This window comes from Tigriopus californicus, chromosome 6 (assembly GCF_007210705.1).
Source record: "Tigriopus californicus strain San Diego chromosome 6, Tcal_SD_v2.1, whole genome shotgun sequence".
NCBI lineage: Eukaryota > Metazoa > Arthropoda > Copepoda > Harpacticoida > Harpacticidae > Tigriopus > Tigriopus californicus.
The window spans coordinates 9,440,523-9,446,522 of record NC_081445.1 but is presented as its reverse complement, the minus strand read 5'-3'; the positions used below and the strand labels follow the sequence as shown (position 1 = coordinate 9,446,522).

General features: G+C 39.7%; 2 non-coding genes across 2 annotated transcripts; both read left to right on the top strand.

The window, feature by feature from the left end:
* The first annotated feature begins 2,383 nt into the window (after positions 1 to 2,383).
* On the top strand, positions 2,384 to 2,455 carry Trnap-cgg (transfer RNA proline (anticodon CGG)). The gene has a single exon. It is a non-coding gene; the product is annotated as a tRNA-Pro (tRNA).
* A 2,607-nt stretch (positions 2,456 to 5,062) lies between these two features.
* Positions 5,063 to 5,134, top strand: Trnap-cgg (transfer RNA proline (anticodon CGG)). The gene has a single exon. It is a non-coding gene; the product is annotated as a tRNA-Pro (tRNA).
* The last annotated feature ends 866 nt before the right edge of the window (positions 5,135 to 6,000 follow it).

The following is a 6,000-nucleotide window of genomic DNA, read 5'->3' as shown; positions in this document are numbered from 1 at the left end:
CCTTTGATGGAGGCATTGCCAATTGTCTCTGCTGGATCAACGGGTCAGGATCAGCCTCCTTTGATGCCTATCCTTGAGCCTCTTTCGATGCCAATCCTTGTAACGGAGTCGGACGTTCCGAGTCGATCTAAGCCTCTTTCAAAGCCACTTATTAAGGCCCCAGCTCTAACTTTATCAGCACGTATAGAACCTCCTAAACCACCAGTAGATCCCATTCGCTGGCACAGCGATCCATTGTCATACCCTCCAATCATGGGAGAGGATCTAATGGATGCCCTCAAAGTTCCCTCGGTGGCAGACTTGACTTTGAAGAAGCATCGGATTGAGGGTTGTGTTCTGCCCGATTGCCGAGGATGTGCGAGAGATTTGGATTGGGTTCATCGCCGTGATTGTGCCAATGAATGGGAAGCCAAGACCTTCAACAATGACCACAGTGATTTAAAACCTGACATGTATGAGCTATTGCACCAGACGCCTTGGAACTTTGAGTAATTGAAACCTTAATTTGTGGTTGGAATCGTCACGTCCAACTCGCTAAACTTAGACTGAATTGCTTCAAATTCAGTTAAAGAACTCGAAAGGACGCCTCATTAAAAGAATGTAGTAATTCTTGTTATGATGGCATAATAAAACGAATGCAATCACGAAAAGAGTCTACTTTAGAAATACAGATAATAATATTAACTTGGTCTCATGAGCTTCGAAAACTTATTTTGCCATGAAATGGTTGGACCATATTTCAGTGATGAAAACGGAAACACCTTGTAATTGTTCATTTCTCACGAGAGACCTTTTTTGTTAAAAGCAATCAGTTAATTTTGATGCAATGGAGGTGACAGAGTAGGGGATTCAAATCTGGTGTCTTTGCCTACAGAATGGATATTTGTAGTGCAATGTTCTAGATAATTGAAAGAAATGCAAAATTTACTTGAGCAGAGCCACTATTTTGAGCCCAGTGAATGTCAAGAGCTATAATCAAATTTGTAACTCAAGCAAATAAGTCTCATTTCTTTCTTGTCTGTGAATCTACCCTGTCTGCTGGAATTAGTTTGCAGGAAATTTCTCAAAACATTTCCCGGTTTTACTCAAGGTGGAGATGCATGGCCCAGATGCCATAAACATAATTAAAACAGGCAAGTGGATCAAACCTTGCTACTGCCTGAGCGTCAGTTTTTTAACAATTTGAGCAAGATTCTTTCATCAAGATACCGGCAAGTTGTCAGAACTATTAGTCTTTGTTCTGAAAAAAATCAATCTTTTGTTGCATCAAACCAGTTCAGTTTTTTGAAATGAGTATTTGTAAGTCATTGATGCAACAGCATACACTTCAGACTAAACTGTTGTGCAATGGGTCATCTCATTACTTTTCATTGTCAAGAGTGATTAAGGTATTGAGGTTGTTTTACGCATCTCTCATCTCAAATACTTCTTTCTTGGCCGACTTTTTTCCGTTTCTTGACCTCTTTTAAGAGTTTGACGGAACAATATGTGGTGGTTTGAAGATATCACATGCACATACAATTTTGATGGTTACATTATTGATGTTTGTGTGATGAAAACGGAAACACTTTGTGGTTGTTCATTTCTCACCAGAGACCTTTTTTGTTGAAAATAATTTTTTCGAAAGATACCTTAGGTCCTTGGATAATGCAATTTCGGTAGCTGTGTTTATATCATTAAGAAGGAGCTCTCTAACTTGAAAAACTTCATATCAAAATTTTCTTGTAGGCTACCACCTGAAAAGTTTGTGCTACATAAGATTGAGTCTTTGTTCTTCATGTTACATTTCCATCCTCCTGCTTCTTCCTGCGATTGCCATTTAGTTTCTAAAATTGTTGCTTTAGCCGTCATTGTTTTGCCATGAAATGGTTGGACCATCAACTGGTACGTGCTAGATTCTGCCAAGCACTTTTGACAAACTCATAATGGGAATCTGGTATTTTTATATGATAACACTGCCTGTTTGCTCCCATTGTACATAAACCCAAACGGTGCTATTTTTTCTCATGGAAATATTTCGATGGGTGTCTTTTTTGTTGGAGTTCTTGCTTGTCACATGCCTTGTTGCTCCAATCCTAGCACATTGAACAACTACCTAATGAAATTGGGTTTTCCCTTGTTTCAATTTAAGCACAAGAAGGCTCCCATTAGGGTGGATTTCTTCAGAACAATGACGGGTTCCACGACAGTTTTGGTTGTTTTGACTCTTGTCGAGCAAAGGGTTGAGTACTGTTGCCAGACATCCCATTTTTCGATATAATGGCCTCCCTCAGCTTTAGATCAATCATGATCAAGCAAGAGTTCAGATGAGCATGTAAACAGCAATAAAGAGGGTATTGCTCAATTTGAATATAAATTTGTTTGGTGCAAGCAGAGGAGAACTGGCTCAGTGGTCTAGGGTTATGATTCGCGCTTCGGGTGCGCGAGGTCCCGGGTTCAAATCCCGGCTGAGCCCATCTTGGTGTTGTTTCTTCACAACAATGTCAGCGCAGACCGTGATTTTATACTGCACTTTGCTCGTTCAAGGTGTTTTTCTCCAACACTCCAACTTCAACTTTAGTGTGAACATCTGATTTGGAACAAAAATCTGAAGCAAATCCTCATCAAGTCCCACTTTTGCGCTAGAAATTGGACAGAAAGTACACTTCAAGTGTGAATTGAGAATACCAGCCCTCCTTTTCATTTCTTCACCCCTGGTTCAAGAAGATGAAAATAAAATGGTACAATAAAATTACTCTCCTTAGCTGAACCACCTTTTTGTGTTGAACAGGGGGTGTGTAGGTAATAAATTGCAGGCAAACTAGCCGGTGCGTTGCTCAGATCAGATACTTCAATATTGAACCAGAGATGTGGACTGCAAACAGAAGCAAAAATGTTGCATCTCCTAAACGTTCCCTTTATTCCAATAAGCACCTACATTGACCACAAGATCTTGTTGAGCAAATGAACTTGGCTAAGTTTGAGCCCAAACTATGCTTACGGAACTCAGGAGATATGTCCAAAATTATCTTGTAAACACTACATAAAATTCAATTTTTCAGCCTGCTCTTGGACAGCCACACAAGCTTTTGACAATATAACTTTGAAGCAAACCACTTTACAAGTAAATGACATATAAGAGACATTAGCTACCACTACAAATACAGAGTTGGGACATTTTCCCACTCCAAAGGTTCAATACACAGACAGGCTACTCAAGTGGTGGGGAGGTTGATCTGGCTGTAATGAAGGTGGGTCTGTCAACAGCAAAGGGGTTCTGACTATAACACAGGAGCATCTGGCCTACCATGGAGAAATATCTGGCAATATTGGAGCAGCATCTAGCTGTAAAGGAGCACTGCCTCAATATAAAGGAGTGACATCTAGATAAATGTAGGACATCTACAGTAAAGAAGCATCTGGCTTAAAAAGAGAGTGTCTGACCATAAAGGAGAGGAGCATCTTGTTATAACATAAAGTAGTGGTAGATCCAACTATAACCAACGTGAGGATGGTTAATTTTGATGCAATGGAGGTGACAGGAAGGGGATTCAAATCTGTGTGTCTTTGCCTACAGAATGGATATTTGTAGTGCAATGTTCTAGATAATTGAAAGAAATGCAAAATTTACTTGAGCAGACCACTATTTTGAGCCCAGTGAATGTCAAGAGCTATAATCAAATTTGTAACTCAAGCAAATAAGTCTCATTTCTTTCTTGTCTGTGAATCTACCCTGTCTGCTGAATTAGTTTGCAGGAAATTTCTCAAAACATTTCCCCGTTTTTACTCAAGGTGGGATCCATGAATGCGCCAATAAACATAATTAAAACAGGCAAGTGGATCAAACCTTGCTACTGCCTGAGCGTCAGTTTTTTAACAATTTGAGCAAGATTCTTTCATCAAGATACCGGCAAGTTGTCAGAACTATTAGTCTTTGTTCTGAAAAAAATCAATCTTTTGTTGCATCAAACCAGTTCAGTTTTTTGAAATGAGTATTTGTAAGTCATTGATGCAACAGCATACACTTCAGACTAAACTGTTGTGCAATGGGTCATCTCATTACTTTTCATTGTCAAGAGTGATTAAGGTATTGAGGTTGTTTTACGCATCTCTCATCTCAAATACTTCTTTCTTGGCCGACTTTTTTCCGTTTCTTGACCTCTTTTAAGAGTTTGACGGAACAATATGTGGTGTTTTGAAGATATCACATGCACATACAATTTTGATGGTTACATTATTGATGTTTGTGTGATGAAAACGGAAACACTTTGTGGTTGTTCATTTCTCACCAGAGACCTTTTTTGTTGAAAGCAATCATTTTTCGAAAGATACCTTAGGTCCTTGGATAATGCAATTTCGGTAGCTGTGTTTATCATTAGAGAGGAGCTCTCTAACTTGAAAAACTTCATATCAAAATTTTCTTGTAGTCACCACCTGAAAAGTTTGTGCCTATACATAAGATTGAGTCTTTGTTCTTCATGTTACATTTCCATCCTCCTGCTTCTTCCTGCGATTGCCATTTAGTTTCTAAAATTGTTGCTTTAGCCGTCATTGTTTTGCCATGAATGGTTGGACCATCAACTGGTACGTGCTAGATTCTGCCAAGCACTTTGACAAACTCATAATTGGAATCTGGTATTTTTATGATATATCACTGCCTGTTTGCTCCCATTGTACATAAACCCAAACGGTGCTATTTTTTCTCATGGAAATATTTCGATGGGTGTCTTTTTTGTTGGAGTTCTTGCTTGTCACAATGCCTTGTTGCTCCAATCCTAGCACATTGAACAACTACCTAAAATGAATTGGGTTTTCCCCTTGTTTCAATTTAAGCACAAGAAGGCTCCCATTAGGTGGATTTCTTCAGAACAATGACGGTTTCACGACAGTTTTGGTTGTTTTGACTCTTGTCGAGCAAAGGGTTGAGTACTGTTGCCAGACATCCCCATTTTTCGATATAATGGCCTCCCTCAGCTTTAGATCAATCATGATCAAGCAAGAGTTCAGATGAGCATGTAAACAGCAATAAAGAGGGTATTGCTCAATTTGAATATAAATTTGTTGGTGCAAGCAGAGGAGAACTGGCTCAGTGGTCTAGGGGTATGATTCGCGCTTCGGGTGCGCGAGGTCCCGGGTTCAAATCCCGGCTGAGCCCATCTTGGTGTTGTTTTCTCTCAACAATGTCAGCGCAGACCGTGATTTTATACTGCACTTTGCTCGTTCAAGGTGTTTTTCTCCAACACTCCAACTTCAACTTTAGTGTGAACATCTGATTTGGAACAAAAATCTGAAGCAAATCCTCATCAAGTCCCACTTTTGCGCTAGAAATTGGACAGAAATACACTTCAAGTGTGAATTGAGAATACCAGCCCTCCTTTTCATTTCTTCACCCCTGGTTCAAGAAGATGAAAATAAAATGGTACAATAAAATTACTCTCCTTAGCTGAACCACCTTTTTTGTGTTGAACAGGGGTGTGTAGGTAATAAATTGCAGGCAAACTAGCCGGTGCGTTGCTCAGATCAGATACTTCAATATTGAACCAGAGATGTGGACTGCAAACAGAAGCAAAAATGTTGCATCTCCTAAACCGTTCCCTTTATTCCAATAAGCACCTCATATGACCACAAGATCTTGTTGAGCAAATGAACTTGCTAAGTTTGAGCCCAAACTATGCTTACGGAACTCAGGAGATATGTCCAAAATTATCTTGTAAACACTACATAAAATTCAATTTTTCAGCCTGCTCTTGGACAGCCACACAAGCTTTTGACAATATAACTTTGAAGCAAACCACTTTACAAGTAAATGACATAATAGAGACATTAGCTACCACTACAAATACAGAGTTGGGACATTTTCCCACTCAAAGGTTCAATACACAGACAGGCTACTCAAGTGGTGGGGGAGGTTGATCTGGCTGTAATGAAGGTGGGTCGTTCAACAGCAAAGGGGGTTCTGACTATAACACAGGAGCATCTGGCTACCATGGAGAAATATCTGGCAATATTGGAGCAGCATCT